Source organism: Nyctereutes procyonoides, unplaced genomic scaffold (genome assembly GCF_905146905.1).
Source record: "Nyctereutes procyonoides isolate TBG_1078 unplaced genomic scaffold, NYPRO_anot_genome, whole genome shotgun sequence".
Classification (NCBI taxonomy): Eukaryota; Metazoa; Chordata; class Mammalia; order Carnivora; family Canidae; genus Nyctereutes; species Nyctereutes procyonoides.
Window position 1 is genome coordinate 22,382,620 of NW_026575120.1, and position 18,870 is coordinate 22,401,489.

Below are 18,870 nucleotides of genomic sequence, written 5' to 3' on the forward strand. Positions count from 1 at the left end.
ATCTTTACTATTACCTGATAAAACAACTCACTAATTATGAAAAATATTTATTTAAGTTGTAAGATCAGTGATGATTAAAGCATCTAAGTGGCTCGCAAACCTGATCCTATGGATATATCTTAAACACTACACCCAATGACTGAAGAGCACATATTATTTTCAGGCACATGTAAAAAGAAGAGCTCACCATATCCTGGCCATAAAGCCAGCACGTCTCAACATATTTCAATGAATTAAAATTGCACAGAGTGTATATTTTGATCATAATTAAACCAAAAAACCAGCAATAGCAGATAATAAAAAACACTCCACAAATTCATTTGAAACTTCAGAAATAAAAATTATATAATCTGTGGGTTCAAAGAAAAGTCGTGGTGCAAATGAGAAAATACTTTGAGAGGAATGATAACAAAGATGTAATATGTTAACACCTGTGGGGCTCAGACAATGCCTTGCTTGCAGGGAAAGTTATGGTTTTATAGGTGTTTTTAACAGGAAAAAAAGACTTGAAATCTCTCAGTTGAATATCTCTCTTGGGCACTTGGAACATGACAGCAGCTTAAACTCAGAGGAAGTGGAGGGTGGATGAAATTAAAAGTATACATTGATAAACTTTGAGATGTGCAATGGAGATGACCAAAAAGATCACAAGCTGGATCTTTGTAAAGACAAGAAAATCAGTAAACCTCTAGTGAGTTTAGTCAGAGAAGAAAGAGGAAGAATAATTAATGATGTCTAGAATGAAGAATTCTAGAACACATTCCTACATTTGTCCTACATCAAGTACAAAACACCTTTCCCTATTCTATATCGTCCACTTTAGGTGCCAGCTTCCGTGTCTGCAGAGTGATCGGTTATGGAGTGCCACCATCATTCTTCATGGGGAAGCTTCTGGCGTCCAAGTTAATATTCTGTTTCCCTACAAACTGTATATCCTAGAGATATAGATGACAGGCTTGAATGAAAATAGGTCAACAGTACTTAAGATAAGTAATACTTTAATCAATTTTAAGATAATTTCCGATGGCTAGTGCATAATGGTAATATACTACTCCTTAAATTTCCCTTTAAAGCAGTGTAGACATTTAAAAACCCTATTGTATAAATTGCTTTTGAAAGACACAATTACCCATTTTATCTCCCCTCAATAGATACATCTACTAAAATAGGCCATAGTAGAGTTTTTATATTTACTATAATCATTGTTGCTCTGCAGAGGCCTTGTGAATTCATGCATCCTGGGGAATTTATAGGTGACTTAGATGGTCTTCATGGATCTCGTGCTACAGAAGTAGACTGATTTCACGACTGACAGTTCTGAAATTGCCAATTCACTTCTGCCCAGCAAATAGTCTATTTAAATTCACCAACTTTCCAACCAACACCAACTTTCCTTAAGTTCACATTGTACCATCCCAAAAGGAGGAAGAGGCATGGAACCAAAAAGAAGTAAGTGAAATGAGTCACAGGACTCCAGAGCTGATCTCGGAAGTTAGTTGTGCAATTGGGCAGCCTGGGGTGCCCAGGTGAGGGCGACAGCCCTGCTGCTCTGGCGCTGAGGCCTGCAGAGAGCTAATGTTCTGGAAGAGCTTCTGCAGAATCATGGGGACCCTGGGGATGTGTGGCCCTGGCCTGGAAAACAGGTTTCATCTCCATGTCACTCGGTGTAGAGTGTGCTGTGGAACTAGGAGCAAGGGCTCAGTTAGCACCTGTCCCCTGCTCCAGGCGAGCCATGGTGCCTCAGAGCAGACACCTCAGTCAAATGCGCGCTGTCCATAGAAGAGGAGACAGACCCCAGTGGGTGACTCACTCCAGGCCACGCTGGTTCTTTGTTCAGGCTTCTCCACTGCCGTCATGTGTGTTTCTCCTCATACACTTCTCCTGGAACCCGTGCTCATCATTTTCGCCTGCCATTGCGGGTCGTCTTCCCAAGGAGCTCACCTTCCACTCCCCCTGTCCAAGCCCGCCCTCCTGGCTCTGCCTTCCCAGGCACCTCTCCAACAAGAGAACTGTATCTCTACCAACTCTGCCGCTCTTTTCCCTGAATGTCAAAGACAGTAGTTGGATACCTATCATAAACTGCATGGTATTGCTTTTAAATTTGCGTATCTGTTCTCTCTCATTGGGTCATGGGTTTCCAAAAGTTGTGCATTATTTCTTTTTATTTTTTGTTTCCTGAGTAGCTCCTTGCTATGCATCATTTAGGCACTCGAAAATAAACGAATAAGCGAAAATAAAATTTTATGAATGTGAAAAAACTTCTCGTTTCAATAACTATAAATGATCATATCAAAACCCTGTCAGTGTTGCTTCCAGGATGTATTTCCTTTTATTGCAATAATGTTTGATAATATTATCAAAGGGAAGGAAATGGAGCCTGCATTCTGGTTATACTTGAGAAGTAGGCTTAGAAATGAATTGGTTAAGTTATTAAAAGCAGATGTGAATGTGACTATCACACTATTGAAACTGAAATACTCATCAAATTGGTTCCTCCTCATGCTGCCTTCAAACACGGAAACCACCGAGTCCTTTCAGGGACTCTGTAGACATGTATGGGCCTGTGTGGCATGTGGAAATGTGTGCATGTTGTACATGTGATGTGTGTGCATGTGTGCGTCTGTGTGGTGTGTGGACATGTGTGATGTGTGTGCATGTGCATGTGTGTGTATGTTGCATTGGGCATGTGTGCATGCATGTGTCTGTGTGCCTGTGTGGCATGTAGACATGTGCGTGTGATGTGTGTGCATGTGTATGTGCCTGCGTGGTGTGTGGATATGTGTGCATGTGTGATGTGTGTGCATGCATGTGTGTGCATGTAGATGTGTGTGCACACAGATTCATGTGCACGCATGTGTCTGTTTGGCATGTGGACATGTGTACATGCATTTGTGTGCCTGTGTGGCATATGGACATGTATGCATGTGATGTGTGTGCATGTGTGTCTGTGTGACTGTGTGGTGTGTGGATATGTGTGCATGTGTGATGTGTGTGCATAGAGGCATGTGCATGTGTGTGGTGTGTGTACATGGGTACATGTGTGATGTGTGTGCGTGCACACGCCTGTGTGGTGTGTGGACATGTGTGTGTGTGATGTGTGTGCATGTATGTGTGTATGCACACAGATGCATGTGCATGCACCTGTTTGTGTGGCATGTGGACGTGTATGCATGTGTGATGTGTGTGCATGCATGTCTGTGTGTCCATGTGAGCGTGAGTGTGGTAATCTTGTACATTCATTTTGATTGCCATGTAACCTCAGTACAATGAATTAGTCTATAATAATCGTAAAGAATTTGTGAACGACAAAGCTGTCGAGTGTGAAACTAAAGATATCCTGGGAGCAGCATTAGTTTGAATGTGGTCGACACAGTATCCGTGGTGGATTTCATATTAACTGTGATGATTGAAGACTTAAATTGAGTATCAAGATAGAATAACCTAAAAGATCATGATCTTCACGTTTCCTAATACGTAGATTAATTACAGTTTCTATTCAAGTGTTCAAGTTCTGATAATGGAAGGCAGATTATTTCCCAGTGAATGAGGGTGCATTATATGATGCCAGCAGATTTGGTCAGTGTTTCCAACACGTAGCCCTACCAGATCAAACGGCTTTAGGGACAGTCACGTGACCCGCTGTTTGTGTGTGTCTCTGCGTGTTTTTCAGTTGAGTGTGAATGTGGCTGAAGGACAACGCAGGGTCTTAGAGAATCTTTAATTTCATATTCTAACTAGTTAGCCCCATTTGTTTGCTTTGAATCCCTCGTTTCAATAAGGTGAAAACTTGTGTTAATCCTCCATTGAGCAGTTGCCTGGATGCGTGTGAAATGGATCATGTGGACAAAATAAAGCCCCACCAGACGCAATCTGCATTGTCTCCTAAGCTCCTTCGAGGGGACTCTTCACAGGTACCAAGAAACCACTCTAGCCACTTCACATAGTTCTGAAGACCCTCTCCTTTTCTTGTACACAGTGTAGTGCTCAGCACAGAAGAAAGGCCACAACCAGGCATCAGATGAAGGGAAAAAGCTGAAGGCGCCGAGCCCGCTCTCCGCACACACAGAGATAATTGGCACGGCAGTAATTTTGGACAGCTGAATGAAATGAATAAATTGTGGCATGGGAAAACTGAAAAGGACAACAGTTTCCTGGCTCACACGGGATCATTACCTTAGGCTGGCATTTTTCTTGAAGACCAATTGATAAAATGGGACAAAAATGTTTTTCCCCATTAATTGCTTTCAAACACTGTCCCGTTAAACACCCAATTAAAAGGTAGAAGTGTGGTCCTCTGTTTGCCTCTAACAACCATATGGGGGGGAGGGGGGGGCGGATGGCGAGAAGAGACGAGGGAGGGACGGCAGGAAGAATGGGGGAGTCTGGACTTTCTTTCATGGCTTGTAGAATAAAGACATCAATGGAGAAGGTTCATCACGTCCTTGGCCTACAGCAGCTTTGCTGAAAGGCCGAAGCCTCGGGAGCACGGCACAGGCCGCAGAAGCCTCTGAAAGGGGGTTCTTCCCTGGGCCTCGGGCAGAACCGGCCCCACAGCCTGGCGGCGGTGCCTGGGCCGCTCGGAACCTCGTCGACCCGCCGCTTATGTCAAACGTGATATAGGAAGCACAGCTGCTTGCGCTGTGAGCACAGTGGGGAGACCGGTGCTTCTCTGCGGTTGCTGTGGCTCGTCGGGGGGCACAGGAGTGAGGGAGGGGAGTCGGGAGGCCCCATGTTGAGAGCACTAACTCTGCTCTCTCTCTCTCTCTCTCTCTCTCTCTCTCTCTCGCCCATTTCTCACTTTCTCCTCTTCTCGCCCCCCCTCCCTGGGCCCGATTCCCACCCACCTTCTAGCCTGTGGAGGTTAGTGAGTGAAGGCAGTAAAAAGTGTTGCTAGCTTTGTGCGGCGTCAGGCACATGGGGGCAGGAAACACGGAGACGACTCTTAGAACACATCAGCCTCTGTTGATGAGGATGCCTTTCGGTCCGCATTCAAAAGTTTGATCAGAGCACAAGTCATACGGTCTGGGGCATCTAGGGGGCTCAGTTGGGGAAGCGTCCATCACTTAGTTTCGGCTCCGGTCGTGATCTCAGGGTTGTGGGACTGAGCCCTGCAGCGGGCTCTGCATTGCTCGTGATTCTCTCCTCCCCACCCCCTGCCCTGCTCTGTCTCTAATATCAATCAATCAATCAATCAATCTTTTAAAGAAACAAAGTTACCTTTTGCAGCTCGCACACAGCGTCCTGGTGAGGCAAGTCCCTGAGTCAGTGGGAACTGGCTGGGCCCGAGCGCCAGGGGCCTACTAGGTTCTTTTGACATTGTCGCCGTTGGAATGCGGTACTGCCCGGAGGCTTTGTATCTTCATTTAGCCGGTAAATAACAACTATAATAACCACATTTCTGGAGCACCTACTATGAGCCAGGATTCATCTATAAGCGCATTGATCTATGAGAAATTCGGGTGCAAGTGCAAATATTATTCTGGAACCTGAGAAACCAGAATGCAGAGCATGCTCACGTATGTGCAGGTGAGAGCACTGGGTCAGAAGATGAGCACATTCGCTTCTATTTTCTTTGGAAACCCTCACCCCCTGCCGAGAGTTCCTGTGAGGCAATTACCAGCTCAGCAGTTTACTCCTTGGGGAACTGACCCACGAGGCTGCCCGCCAAAATGATGTTACAAGGGAGCACAGAGAGCCAGTCAGTTCGGGGTTTCGCGGTGCTGGACGTACAGGGGTGACCCCCTCCCCTTAAGGTAGGACGGCTTTTCCTCAACAAAAGCCCTGAGCCCCTTATGAGTTCTTGCAGCCTAGGTGAGGCTGGTTGTACTTCCTGCTCAGATTCACCTAATTCAGGGTGTCGTAGAAGTAATCGGACAGTTGACGGCAGCATCCGTAGAATGGGACAAACTGGCACTGGCCTTGGTTGTACCCACTGATCTTCCCAAGAACAAGATCCGTGAGCCAGGGCCCTGTAGTCAGCTGCGAGTGAAGTTTAATCACGAGGGCACAACTTCCTGCTCACGCCCTAGATCCTCGGCCAGAACCTACCTGCAGAAATACACCTCAAAGTACTGAGGTGAGCATGATCCACCCCCAGCCTTGGGAAGAGAATGTGGCCCAGGTAGCTGCTCTCCTACAGACCGCTTCCTGCTGTGGGGCCCCCTCCTGCCCCGCCACCTTCGCTTCCTTTGGAGTTCCCTTCCAAGTGTGCTTTTAAGGTACCCCCTTTTGCCTTTTCTTTTACAAAATGAGATGACAAAATAAGCAAAATTCTGCTCAGAAGACTGATGTGCAGGTGGCCTCTGTGCCAGCCATGTTGGGGAGACAGGTGGCCCATGTGTAAGGGTGCAGGAAGGGCAAGGAAGGCTGCATTCAGGTTTCCACATGCTCACCTGTCGGTCTGGGGTGAGGGTGGCTGAGTCTCTGGGATGTTGGTAAGCGAGGTGGGAAGGGGAGCAAGCAGCTCTGGCTGCCACCCGCCCCCAGCCGGTCAGCACTTGTGGAAATCTGCTGTGTTGGGTTGCTGAGGTCAGAGCTGAGGTTGCCGCAAGGGCTCCCCCGGGAGAACCCTGCCTGCCAAGACTTCCCAGGAGGGCGGCTCAGGGGCTGGGAAGCCCGCTGGACCCTCCTGTCCCCTCTCAGCTGTAACCCTAGCAGAGGCCATGTGACTGATGGTTGCTACCTGCTGATGACATTTTGGTACCCCTGGCTGCTCCCATCTCACCCAACACATTCATCGCGGGCCAATGGAAGTTCCCGGTGAACCTCGGATGCAAGTCACCTCACTCTTTAAGGTGATGACTGGGGGCAAAGGCAGGATTCATCCCTCTGGACAGATAATTTAGTTTCTAACAAAGAGTGGTAAAAACGTGCTGGCTCTGGATTTACTATCGAAACTGGGACAGTCCTCAAAAGACAAGTGTGCTGTCGAAGGACAAGTGTGAAATGAGGCGCCCATGGAAGCAAGTCTGTGGCTGTAAGTAAGACGTGGGCTCCCAGGGGAGGGTGACACTTCCTGGAATGTGGCGGGCACTGCATTTCCCCTCTTTGTGCAAAGCGCCATGGCTGATTCCTGTGGTCAGCAAGGCCCCACGGAGTCTGAGAAGGAGAAGAACATGAGTCGCATGAAAGCCTACAGCCCATGGATCCACAGCTCCCCTGGGTGGGGTGGGGCAAGGAAGGAAGGCTGTGCCGGGGGCCCCTAGCTGCAGAGATATTCTCCATCTTGACAGAACATGAAGACTCCTAACTCTGGGAAACGAACTAGGGGGGCTGGGAGGGGAGGTGTGCGGGGGGTGGGGGTGACTGGGTGACGGACACTGAGGGGGGCACTTGATGGGATGAGCACTGGGTGTTATTCTATATGTTGTCAAATTGAACACCAATAAAAAATAAATTTATATAAAAAAAGTTAAATCACACACTCTCTCTCTCTCTCTCTCTCTCTCTCTCTCTCTCTCTCTCACACACACACACACACACACACACAAAGAAATATTCTCCATCTCGACCTGGATGGCAGGGGCTGGGGTGTTGACAGAGGGAGGATCCACTGAACTGGACACATCAGATGTGTCCCGGCGTGCAGCATGGAGCTGACGTCCAGAGAGGGGATGGCCCGCTGACGATTCCACCGAGGGCTAGGGCCCTGGGCCCTTCACATGGGCTTACTCCTTCCAGAGGGATGAGGGGCTCTCTTCACAAGAAGGGGGACATGGTAGACGTAACCTAGAAGGGTTGAGGGAATGCGGTGACATTCTGCACGGGATGCTGGACTTGCAGACGGAGCCTAAAGGCAAAGCAGCCATCGGATTGGCTGATGGACTTGGTCAGCCAGGGGCACATCCTCGAGCCTCTCAACCTGCATGACGGGGAGATGGGTGCTAGCCAGCATGCTCCGTCGTCGGCTCCGAGTATACATCAGACATCGAGATGTGTTTTCAATGTTTGATTTCTTCTGGGAAATGGAAATTACAGATTCAAAATAGTGTCCCCCTTGGGGCTCCTGGGGGGCTCAGTGGTTGAGCTCTTGAGCTCAGGGTGTGAACCCCGGGATCCCGGGATCGAGTCCCACATCAGGCTCCCCACAAGGAGACTGCTTCTCCCTCTGTCTGTGTCTCTGCCTCGGTCTGTGTCTCTCATGAATAAATAAATAAAATCTTTACAAAAAAAAGACCCCCCAGACCCCAAAATAGTGTCCCCTTATTTCTTCTAAATTAAGATGTCCTTCTGTTTTGTTCTATATATACACACACACACATCCTGGTCTATATAATCCTGTGGAAACTCCTGCCAGGGGGACAAGAGCCATTTGAGTTGTGGGCTGATGGTGCTCTGGTGTGAGCAAGGGTGAGGTCCTCTCCTGGGGTGCAGTGTGGCCAGAGGGGGATGTGAGACCAGGATGCCGAGTCTCTGGAGAAGGTCCGTGTGCTTCAGGGGCAGCACCACCACAGAATGAAGTTCCCTGACGTCCCTAAGTGGTCTTGGGGTCATTCCTGTCCTGTGCTGAGCTCAGGACAATGTGCATTTCAGACTCACAAAGCAGGGGGGCCTGGGCAGCTCTATGGATTCAGCGTCCCACTCTTGGTTTCGGCTCAGGTTGTGATCTCGGGGTCGTGGGGTCCAGCCCCATGTTGGGCTCTGCGTGCATGTGGGTCTGCTTCAGATTCCCTTTCCCTCTCAACCACACTCTTGCTGTGTCTCTGCCAAATAAATAAATAAGATCTCATTTTTAAAAAAGATTTTATTTATTCATGAGAGACATACAGAGAGAGGCAGAGACACAGGCAGAGGGAAAAGCAGGCTCCATGTGGGGACCCCAATGTGGGACTCGATCCTAGGACACTGGGATCACACCCTAGCCAAAGGCAGACACTCAACCCCTGAGCACCCAGGTGTTCCTATAAATATGATCTTAAAAAAAAAAAAAAAAAAAAAAAAAAAAAAAAAAAAGCTCTCACAAGGCATTTGGATCATAGCTGGGGGATCAGACTCGGGGCAAGATGGAAATCAAATCAGGTAAGATCACAGTGGTGGAGAAACCAGTATGTAAAGGAAATTTGCTGAGGTGTGGATGGCTTCTAAACTACGCACACCAGTTCCATTTCTTCCACAATTATTGACCAAGAAATGCGGGCATTCCTTTAAATCACCTTTAAATTACCTGAAATCTATGTCACGTTCGAAATGAATCTTGAGAGCAAGCTTATCAACAACACATGCATTTTTAAAGACCTCATTAAAATAACTATCTATTAAAGTCCATAGTTCAGAAATAAATTTAGGAACTAAATTAACAGGAAAAGCAGACAGAGGGGATGGGAGATAATTATCATGACGTGTCACAGAGAGTGTTATTTAATTAACCATAATAATAAGAATTATGTGCTGTTCCACATTTGCAATTTCTTAGCTATTTAGTTTGCTGCCAAAACATTAAAAAGGAAATAGAAGAGTAACAAAAAGAATAACTGAGCATAGAGATTTCTAACAAATGAATGTGTTGGTGCTTTGTCCCCACGACCAGGCCAGTTGATCCTGGAGTTTATCGTTCTGGTGGTTGCTTTATGTGCCGTGACAGTGTCCTAGTGCTCTTGGCTTGGAAATCTCGGAAGACTGCTGGGGGGGCAAGGGGGCCTGCACGCCCTGGCCAGTTGGGTCCCCACCACTCCCTGTGCCCACTCGTAGGTACGACATGGTGAGTGGCAGACACATGGACGTGAGTTCCCGGTCCCTCCTGCCTCATAGACTGGCTGGTGGGGCTGGGCTGGGCCCCTCTGTCGGCCCCGCAGCTCCCAGGGACTGGTCCCCGACCATCCGATGGAATATTTACATGTCAGTGTCATTTAGAAGCCACTGGCCAAAAAGTCTCCAAATGCTCTTTATTGAACAAGAAGGTGTTCAAATAAACATGAAATCCCTGAAAATGGTTTTTGTCTTCATACTTTCTGTGTAATTCAATTGCTTTAATTTATGTGCACCTTTCCCAACAGCATCACAGGTGGTGCAGAGGCCCCTAGACAAGCCCACGAGGCCGTAATCAGACACCCCAGTCACTGGACGAATCCAGAAATTGGGGCGAGAGCATCACCATTACTTTTTTAAAGTCCCCTGAAAGTTGAGATTCAGGCACTCACTGTTTCTTCTACCACGGCCTAGAAAGACACGCGTTCCTGGAAGGAGGGGGAAGCTGAGGATTCAAGGTAGGGAATTTCTGAAACCACAAGTTCCTTTAGAGAGGGAAGCTCTCCACGTTTGCTCCCTACAACATCCTTAAAATGTGTGGCTCCCTTTCGCCTCCATCTGGTTGCATCACCATGCGCGGGGAGCTCTGTGCAGCAAGAATCTCCCATCAATCCCCCCGCTCTCTGCCCTGCAGATGGGTCCCCTCGGGTACAGCACCTGTTCCCACCCTTTCTGTCGGGCTCTGCTCTGCCCAGCACGTGTCATGTGCCCTCGAGTGGCCTGGCTTCGGCCACCTTCCCGAGGACACCTCCTTGCCCCAGATCTGCCGCGACCAGAGCACCCTGCCAGCGTCTGGCGCCAGGCTCCCCGGACCCACCCACCCACCCAGCCAGGACCCCGGAACCTTCCATGGAGATTTTTGTTCGTTTGTCGAATCATATTTCTAATTCGTCACATATTTGCTAAGTGGTTTTTCCTATCAGCCGTCCTATTTGTATGCGCGGAGCGTCCTCTGCAATCCCTCAGAATGTGTTCACTGTCCGTGTTTTGTTTCACTTTCTTCCATTTCTCATAAAAGCACTTTTTCCTTAAAGAGATATTTCTGTTTCCATATTGAACTTGGCACCTTCCCTCCTTCCCACTGTTGGTTTTCCCAGACACAGCGTGGTCCTGCCCTTGAGGCGAGGAGGCTCTCTGCACTAGGGTGCAGATCCAGAGGATGGAGAGTGGGGGTGCGTTTCTGCAACAGGGCGGGGATCCGTGTTCCTGCGGAGAGTGAGGGGCTCTGGCCTTTCAGGGAGCGGCAGTGGGACTGGGGACAGAGCATTGTCCCACGGAGAGTGGATTCCTCTCGGACTCCCGTCCCCACCACAGCTGTGGCTTTCCTCCGGACATGGCTCACTTCTCTGGGCCCAGCACCTGCTGAGTGGGGGTCCTGGCTGCCCAAGCACCTGCTGGGTGGGAGTCCTGGCTGCTAGAGCACCAGCTGGGTGGGGGTCCTGGCTGCTGGAGTGCCTGCTGGGGATCCTGGCTGCTGGAACACCTGCTGGGTGGGGGTCTTGGCTGCCAGAGCACCTGCTGGGGCTCCTGGCTGCCAGAGCCCACCCTCTGCACACTGTGTGTCACATGGTGCCCCCCGCTTTTCCATGGCTCACCCCGTCTTCTCCCAGCCTCCAGGTCTGTGGCTTTTCTGAGCCCTGCTAGGAATCCTACCTTTCAAACCATCCTCTCTTTCCCTGCACGGGATCACTGATTCTACCTGATTTACTTTTTTTTTTTTTATTGAAGTTCGATTTGCCAACATATAGCATAACACCCAGTGCTCATCCCATCAAGTGCCCCCCTCAGTGCCCGTCACCCAGTCACCCCATCCCCTCGCCCACCTCCCCTTCCACTACCCTTTGTTCATTTCCCAGAGTTAGGTGTCTCTCATATTTTGTCACCCTCACTGATATTTCCCACTCATTTTCTCTCCTTTCCCTTATAATCCCTTTCACTATTTCTTAAATTCCACATATGAGTGAAACCATATAATGTTTGTCCTTCTCTGATTGACATATTTCACTCAGCATAATACCCTCCAGTTCCATCCACGTTGAAGCAAATGGTTTCTAATGGCTGAGTAATATTCCGTTGTATACATAAACCACATCTTCTTTATCCATTCATCTTTCGATGGGCACCGAGGCTCCTTCCACAGTTTGGCTATTGTGGACATGGCTGCTAGAAACATCGGGGTGCAGGTGCCCCGGCGTTTCATTGCATTTGTATCTTTGGGGTAAATCCCCAGTAGTGCAATTGCTGGGTCGTAGGGCAGGTCTATTTTTAACTCTTTGAGGAACCTCCACACAGTTTTCCAGAGTGGCTGCACCAGTTCACATTCCCACCAACAGTGCAAGAGGGTTCCCCTTTCTCCACATCCTCTCCAACATTTGTTGTTTCCTGTCTTGTTAATGTTCCCCATTCTCACTGGTGTGAGGTGGTATCTCATTGTGGTTTTGATTTGTATTTCCCTGATGGCCAGTGACGCGGAGCATTTTCTCATGTGCGTGTTGGCCATGTCCATGTCTACCTCTGTGAGATTTCTGTTCATGTCTTTTGCCCATTTCATGATTGGATTGTTTGTTTCTTTGGTGTTGAGTTTAATAAGTTCTTTATAGAACTTTATAGAACTTGGATCCTAGCCCTTTATCTGATACGTCATTTGCAAATATCCTCTCCCACACTGTAGGTTGTCTTTTAGTTTTGTTGACTCTTTCTTTGGCTGTGCAGAAGCTTTTTATCTTGATGAAGTCCCAATAGTTCATTTTTGCTTTTATTTCCCTTGCCTTCATAGATGTATTTTGCAAGAAGTTGCTGTGGCCAAATTCAAAAAGGGTGTTGCCTGTGTTCTCCTCTAGGATTTTGATGGAATCTTGTCTCACAATTAGATCTTTCATCCATTTTGAATTTATCTTTGTGTTTAATTTTCACCCTCAATCTGGTTGCATCTGCTAGAAACCCCCCAGTTGCTGCCGACTGCTCAGGTCTCCGGGCGGAAACCCTCCTACCCTCTATTTTGTATTTCTGTTCTTGCGGTGGTGCTGGAGGAAGCAGGCAAAGAGCACATGTGCTAGAGCACCCACTTCTAAAAGGGCTTCTCTTTTATCTTCCTTCATATCAACTTGTCTCAGGCCAAATTTGGCTTTAAGATCAACTCCTGGAAAAACATGTCATGTCATACCTGGGGTCATTGCCGCCACCTCCAGCTGGGGCCTGTGTGCGAAGGAGGCTCCCCGCTTGTCTCAAAGAGCCTTTAAACTAACCTCCCACCTCACACACCCTGCGGCTCTGAGGAGTCTGGGCCTGTCCTTGTTTGCTGACATCTGTCGGGAGGGACGGTCCAATGGTTTTCCTTTGCTGGCTTGTGGTCCTCACAAAGGGGGTGAGCGCCATGTGCTGGGACAGGTGTCTCTATGTTCAGAGAGGCTGTGGGGCCACTCAGGGGGGTGAGTGTAAGAGCCAAGGGTCATCAGCAAGGCCAGGAGCAGAGAGAGGTGAGGAGGGACCCCTCCAGTCTTCAGAGGGAGCCCAGCCCTGTGGACGCCTCGATCTCAGGCTTCCCGCTGCCAGACGGTGAGATGAAGCATTTCTGTTGCATGAGCCCCCATTTGCACCATTTCCAGTTCTGCGTCGTGGCCGCCTCCATACACTGCACTTGTCAAGGCCTCAATCCCAGCTCAGGTGGCATATTGTCTACAGGAAGGGGTGTGTGTGCAGAAGTCACCCGGTGCTGGGCCTCCTTCCATCCATGGCTCTGCTGTGTCGAGGGCCCCACTCCCTTTGCTGCTCAGACAGCAGAGAGGAAAGGGGAAAGGGCAGAGGGAGTCTTAGAAGATTTTGGGAGCCAGGCCTGGACCTGGAAGCCATGGCATTCATCCCTCTCTAAGGAAAAGCACATATACAGGAAGTCCGTGTGTGGTAGGACACTTGTGGTCTCCGGTTGTCTTTCTGCCCTTCCTGCTCCATGTGTGTAAGGACAGGCTTCCATCCTCATGGAGCAAAGGTGGCTGCCACGTTCCAGCCATCACAGTTGCACTGCAAGCCACAGAGAGGAGCAAAAGCAGAACACCAAACAGGCTGTTCCACCTGCTGGGTCAGCTCCCTGCATTCATCTTTCTAGAAGTTTCTCTCCACATTTATACTCACCTCCCACTGGACTTACCCAGAGAGCTACCCCGGCGGCAGAGGGGGCTGGGAAAGGTGCTTACCCCAGGTGGCTGCCGGTCTTGGTGAAGTTAGCAGCAGTGGGAAGCAGGGGAGAGGCAACCAGCAACCTGAGCTTCTGCGGCAAGCAGTTCTCACTTTTGTGGGAAATGAGGTGAGTTATTTTTTTGGATGTACCAGCATCTCTTCACTGATTCATTCTGAGGCAGCACATACCTCGGAGTCGGTAGGAGTAACTCATGTGATGATCTTTTAATAAGCTGGAACGACCAGAATGCTCCTGTTATTAGTCAAGGCCGTCAATCAGCCTTGAATCTGCGTGAATTCTTCTCTCAGGGAGCAGATGGTATAGTGTCCAACGGCCACCGACTGCTCCTCTACACCCTGAGCTCACAGAAAAGCCTCAGTTATCAAAAAGGGATTTTTAAAATTCTTTGAAAGTTTATTAAATAAAGTCAATTAATTATAAACATAAAAAAGAAGAAAAACCCAGCATTTGGGGGTTCAAGGTCTAATTTGATTTTACTCCTTTTTCATGTTGCCCTTTTCTAGAACTTTTCCAAAATGTCACTAAAGGTTTAGCACGTGTGGATTTTTTTATGAGTTCTTTTAATACATAAGTGAATGAATTTTATCTACACAAAAGTAGAAGAATAAGTAAGAACTTAAGGTCCGCAGGGCAAGTCCTGGCTTTCTCCCAGCCCTCCTGCTCCCGTTGGCGCGTCTCCGACTGCGTCCTGGGCGTTGTGTGGAGCTAGCCCACACCACACTTGCTGTCTTTTCCCCAGGGGTAAGGTCTCCTCTGAAGATTGCTTCCTCTGGTTCGTGAGGCACAACCGCACACAGGTTGCCACCCCTGTCAGATGGGCACAGGACGTGGCGATGCCGGGAGACATCTCGTGGAATGTTCCAACCCTGTGGAGGGAAGACAGGCACTTCCCATATCCGGTGGTGGTGCGGGGGCCTCGGCAGCCAGCGTCCCACACGTCTTTGCCTGTTTGCCCCAGTGTATCTGAAGGCTGAATTCTTGGTGATGGAAGTGTTGGGTCAAGTGCTGTGCACATTTCAGATGTTTAAAAATAATGTGGACATTCCCGCCGGATGCTCTCTGCATATAAACGATTCCTTTCCGCCACAGTGAATGGGAGTCTACCCCCACATTCTTATCAGGGCTGCGTATGACCAATTTTTAACCTTGGTCTGCCTGACAGGGAGAAATTTTTGGTTTTGTTGAAAGAATATACTTAACTAACTTCAGAAAAATAGACAAAAGGGACGTGGATAAACAGCTTTCAAAAAAAATAAATAAACGCAAAAAGCCATGCACCAAAATTCTTAAGGTCAAAAATGGGCTTTAACATGCATCTGGTGCAATTTCTTGTTGCATCAAGTTGTGCCAATAAGTCCCCAACACGGCCCATCCCCTGACACATATGTATAGTCGGGTATGTGTGCCCGCGTCTGCAGAGACGAAGAGGTCTCCATCACCAACTAACTCTGACAGTGAATCAAGTTGTTGCTTATATTTTTTACAGCAGAACAAAACAGGGCATCGATATTACACAACATAGACTTATTTCATGGATGTCTTTTAATTTTAAAAGCAGTTTGGGGATCCCTGGGTGGCGCAGCGGTTTAGCGCCTGCCTTTGGCCCAGGGCGCGATCCTGGAGACCCGGGATCGGATCCCACATCAGGGTCCCGGTGCATGGGCCTGCTTCTCCCTCTGCCTGTGTCTCTGCCTCTCTCTCTCTCTCTCTCTCTCTCTCTCTCTCTGTGTGTGTGTGACTATCATAAATAAATAAAAATTAAAAAAAAAGAAGTCCTTTAAATAAATAAATAAATAAATAAATAAATAAATAAATAAATAAAAGCGGTTTGGCTGACCCTGGGTTCTTCCGGCGAAACGAACACATGTCCCCTGGGAAGAGAAAGCTTTGTTCCTGTTTCTCCTTCAGCTGAGCACCGACCCTGCAGAAGAACTGGGTACCTGCACCCACCCGGGGGTGCCGGCAGGGGCGGCAGTGGGACAGGGAGGGCCGTGGGGCTGTGGGCCGGCCGAGGACAGCCCTGCCTCCTCTCCTGTCACCCGCTCTGCCATCGAAGCCACTGCTATCTGGGCATTCCATCGTGGGCAGCCAAGACTATTCCTAGGGGACTCCCAGGGCTTCCCTCGCTGTTATCCTCCAAGTCAGGGTGGGGGCGTGGGGAGGTTGGACCCCTGGGCGCTGGAAACAAGGGCTCTTTGCTTGCTCTCCCGACACAACCTCACAGATAACATCCCCCTGTTGTAGACTGTCGTCCGCAGCTGAAAAGTTCTACTTTTAAGAGCAATTTTAGGTCTCCTACGAGGACAGGGAGGCTTCAGTAGCCAAGGTCAATGTCTCCTAAGGCCTGGCAAGGTATCTGTCTTACTCTCCAGGGTGTATGTGAGCACGTGTGGGCGAATGACCCTGAAGCTGAGCTGAAGGCACCTGTCCCCACCCCCACGGGGTACTCACGGAGGTGCCCGCTTTCTCCCTGCCCCTGCCTGTGCGTGAGCTCCCTTCCCTGGGCTTCTCCTGCTGGCCTGCCTAGTTCTCACTGTGGTCGCTGAAGCCACGCTGGAAGGACCCTGTGGCTGCCTGAGGCCACACAGCTGCCAGGGAGGAGGGGAGTTATGGGACACACGCACGTGCCTTGGTGACTTGCCTATCTCCTATCTGCCCCCATGTCACCCATCCTCACCAGCGCAGGTCTCTCCATTGGGACACGTGTCCCACGTGGTTCATTGGGTGGTGTGTCCCAGTCGCTCTGAGTGAGGCAGGGCGGCCTCAGCTCTCAGGGAGTCTGGTTGACAGGCCTGCCCCGCGAGGACCCCCCTGGGATCTCGACCCCTGCGCTCTGGTGGGTGACGGCACACCAGTTCACAGCCCCGGGCGCTCCAGCCTCCCTGAGTGGCTAGATGCACACCGTGGGGGTGGACGGCTCCAGGATGGGCCTCTGGTCAGTGCACTTATGTCTCTGCACCCAGAGAGCATGAGCACCTATGTGGGGTGGCACCAATCCATCAGGGCAGCTGTCTTCCTCTGTCAGCGACAGAGGGTAGGGGGCCTCAATTACTCCGTGGCCGCGGTCCACATGGGGACCCAGCGTGGTGTCTGGGGAGGATTCCTGCTCCACCTCCGCCCTGCCTGCATACGTGGTGAACCGGGCTGCCTGCCCAGCATCTTTACGCTCTGAGCTTATTTCCGGTTTGCAGATAACCTACCTCTTATGGAGACTGCCCAGGAATCCCCCGTGCTGCATCCCTGGTCCTGATACAGACACACTCGTAATTTCTACATGAATAGAAGCCTAAGTGCTGGTTAGCTTTCACGGAACGCAACGGGAGTGAGACAGAAATTCGCCTGGCAGCACATGAATATCAATCACTTCTATTATGATCCCTGCACTTGTGAAGAATGTCTTGAAAATCAACAAAAGCTGGCTCCTCCGCTCACGGAACTGGCATGGAGCTGGAAACCAGAGCAAGTGGCAAATGCATTTCGTAGCGCACTGAGCACAGAATAGCTTTGTTACCGTGGTTCTAATTTCTGGTGGTTTCTTTTTTTTCAAGTTGTCATGATATGTGTCTTCTTCAGATAAAAAAAATCACGGTCTTGAAGGAGGTGCCGTGTGTGCTGGGCCCGTTGCTGTCTGGAGGTGCATGGCACTTCTCTGGAGAAGCCCTTCCTCGGTTCTGGTGGCCCTGGGCACCACCGTTTCTACCTCGAGTGGTGGGTTCCCTTTCTTTATCTCGATTGCCAAAATCTCCCTACCCCTTGCCCACAGCCACCGAGGACCCTTCCTGGAGGCTGGGCACCCGCCGATGACTATCAGGCACTTATCACAAACCCATGCCTTACTGGAAGACACGGACTGACAGTCGGACGTGCTTGAGTCAGTCCCTCGTTGGCACTTTCCTAGGAACCGTGGTGGGTAAGTAGCAGAAAGGTCAGATGGCAAGGGCTTTACCAGTTTGGATTTCGGGGGGTGGAGGGAGACAGAGCTGAAAACAGCAGCCACATAGGCAGGCTCCGCTTTCCCGCTTTGGACACTCACGCAACCTCTTGTGCTGTATTTGTGATTAGTGGGGCTGCAGTGACGACCTCAGGATGGGCCCCACCCCAGGCTGGTGTCCTTGTCAAGGGGCGTGTGTGAGTACAGGCATGGGTACCAGGAGTGGGAGGAAGGGCGGAGCCATGTCTCTGCGATCAGGGGTCATCAGAGATGCAGTGCCTGCAGTCAGGGGACAGGCAGGAGGGAAAGGGCCGCAGATTAACTCCTGGCCCCTCTGCGCCTGGGACGGTGGCTGCTGTCGCTTTAAGCCATGCAGGCCATAGGGCTTTGTCACAGCTCTCCTGGGAGACCACGCGGCCCGTGTGCTGGGTCACGGATGGCAGGTGCTGGGGTCTTCAGTGGGAGCTGAGTTTTGCCCAGACACCTGCTGCCCAGCCCCCCTCCCCGCCCCCCTGGGCCGTGCTCCAGGGACAGCACATGACACACAGAGCCCTGAGCAGGACAACCATCGGCTCCGCCACGGTGCCTCCACCTCTGCTCTGACCTAACATGACCGTGTCTGCTACTGAAATGCCCACGTTTAGGGCACTTTCCTGCAAATCCTCCACGGCTCCAGCTGAGAGCTCCTGCCTCCTTTCCTCATGGGCACGCTGGTCCCTGCTCCAGCAGCTGCAGCACTCGCTCAACTTCCCCTCAGAGCTTCCTCCCCAGCCCTCGTCTCCTCACCAGCGTGTGTCTTTGGGGAGACGGGACCCTCGTGTGCACATCACCATGCTTCCTGGTTGTTGCATTTGCAGGATCCACGCGGCACCTCCTGGCATGCCCAGCACCACCCCCCTCTTTGGGGAAATGGTCTGATTCCAGGCTAAGAACATCCCCATTCTTGGGGTGTCTGGGAGGCTCCATCGGTGAAGCATCTGCCCTCAGCTCAGGTCATGAC